This window comes from Anomaloglossus baeobatrachus, chromosome 2, assembly GCF_048569485.1.
Source record: "Anomaloglossus baeobatrachus isolate aAnoBae1 chromosome 2, aAnoBae1.hap1, whole genome shotgun sequence".
Lineage (NCBI taxonomy): Eukaryota > Metazoa > Chordata > Amphibia > Anura > Aromobatidae > Anomaloglossus > Anomaloglossus baeobatrachus.
The window spans coordinates 686528637-686531136 of NC_134354.1; the positions used below are offsets into that span (position 1 = coordinate 686528637).

The 2500-nt window shown below is 31.1% G+C and overlaps 1 protein-coding gene across 1 annotated transcript in view; it reads right to left on the bottom strand.

Annotated features, from left to right (window-relative positions):
* Positions 1–2500, bottom strand: part of HOXC10 (homeobox C10) — a 7548-nt gene that overhangs the window by 3801 nt on the left and 1247 nt on the right. The gene's annotated exons all lie outside the window — the stretch shown is intronic.

A 2500-nucleotide genomic window follows, 5' to 3' on the forward strand; every position in this document is an offset into this window, starting at 1 on the left:
GTATCACTCACAAATTCCGAGTGAATAAAAGCAAATGGATCACGTGTGCATAACATGTGTACACCTTTGTTTCTACATCTATGTGTGTGCATCTATGTGTATACATTTATATGTGTGTACATGTATGCTTCTGCATCTATATGTGTGTACATCTATGTTTCTAAATCTATGTGTGTACATGTAAGTGTATACATCTTTGTGTATACGTCTATATGTGTACATGTATGTTTCAACATCTATGTGTGTACCTCTATATTTTTACATATATGTGTATACATCTATGTGTGTACATCTATATGTATACATCTTTGTGTTTACCTATATGTGTGTACATGTATTGTACATCTATATGTACTATGTGTATATATCTATGTGAGTATATCTGTTTGTAAATATGTGTGTACATGTATTATACATCTATGTGTACTATGTGTCTATATCTATTTTTGTATATCTATATATGGAAATATGTGTGTACATCTATATTTTTTACATCCATGTTTGTACAGTTATGTTTCAACATCTATGTGTGCAAATCTGTCTATATACATCTATTTTTCTACTTCTATGATCTACATCTATGTGTGCAAATCTATGTATATACATCTATATTTCTACATCTATGCTCTACATCTATGTGTGTAAATCTATGTGTATACATCTATATTTCTATATCTATGTTCTACATCTATGTGTGTAAATCTATGTGTATACATCTATATTTCTATATCTATGTTCTACATCTATGTGTATAAATCTATGCATATACATATATATTTCTACATCTTTTTGTGTACATCTATGTTCTACAATTGGAAGATATTTGTGTGTGCGCCTGTGTATAATATGTATTATTAGGTCACATACACACATCTTTTTTATAATTTGATATCAGCAGTATTTTGCTGCAGGGTATTATTATGAATATCATGGTACCGGGCATAGCAATGTGCTGCCAGGATAATTCAGATATTTACCATAGAGCATGAAGAGCTGCTGTGAATAATCTTTTCCACTACTGCTGTAACAACCCTCAAAGTTATAAAATAAAACAGCAGATTGTATAAGCATCAATGCAGTTGTGTGCATGCAGCAATGACTCCAGAGCAGGAAATAAGCCATTTTACACCAGGAGACAAACATTTACAGCAACTTTAGGACAACAAGGAATAAAAGCAGAGGAAACCATTACACAGCAGGCAATGAGTGCACACAGACAACAAATAAATGACCAACAATATAACAACAGCCAAGGAAGACCCACAAAAGTCTCCCAAACCAGCACAAAACCAGCACAAAACTACACCGGAAATAAAGGCAGCATCATAATGGCTGCACAACCCTCAAATGCGTTATTTTCTATTGTGCTTATGCTAATTTCCTGCAAATTAATAGAACATCTGGAACAAATCATCAATGGAACTTGGTTTGATTTTGATTAATCTGTTTTCGTAAACTTGACTTTGCATGGTACAAACATTACATTTTTTCTATACAAAAAAGATAAATAAATACGGCAAATACGTTTATTAAAGAGGAAAAATTACAAATAAGTTGTGAATATATATTTTTAAATATCTTAAAATTAACAATCTCTATGAACTAGTCCAGCGAACTGCACCTCCCTATAAACAAATCCCAAAGCTTTCAGATCTTCACCAGACATAAACATACGATGTTCTCTCACTACTATTACTACTGCTGTGTTTACTAGAGCAATGGCTGCTCTCCATTCTCTATTCCACTGGATTTACTGCAGCTTTATAGTATTAGGCTGCACAGTTTTTGTATTTTTTTTCCTGTTTTCACTGTTTGCTCTTGGAATGAATAAAGCACAAACACATGGCAGTATACACAAATACATGTTCGAACATTACTGTACTGAAGAGGAAGACAAATACAATCAGGGCTACAGATGTATACACAAACACAGGACAAACAAATAAAGGACAAAATATCTCCTCTTACTCTCTCTATATTTTTTTTTTCTTGTAATATATGCAACTACTCACAAGAAGAAAAACAGTGGCAGATACACATATACATGGCGGACTGGAAATTAATCTGCATTCATATAGTAATACATATACAAAGTCAATTCTGGATAGATAGAGATATAAAATAAATAGAAAGATTATAAATAGAGAGAAATAAGATATATAGATATATAGACAGATAGACAGATAGATAGATAGATAGATAGATAGATAGATATGTGGTTAGATAGACAGATAGATAGATATTTGGATAGATAAATAATAGATAGCTAAATAAATAGATATATAGATAGATAAATAAATAGATAGATGAGTGGATAGATAGAAAAAAATATATATACATGTATTATATGTTTTCTATCTATCTATCTATCTATCTATCTACTACCTGTCTATCTATCTATCTATCTATATACTACCTATCTATCTATCTATCTATCTATCTATCTATCTATCTATCTATCTATCTATCTATCTATCTACCTATCTCCATCAATCTGTTT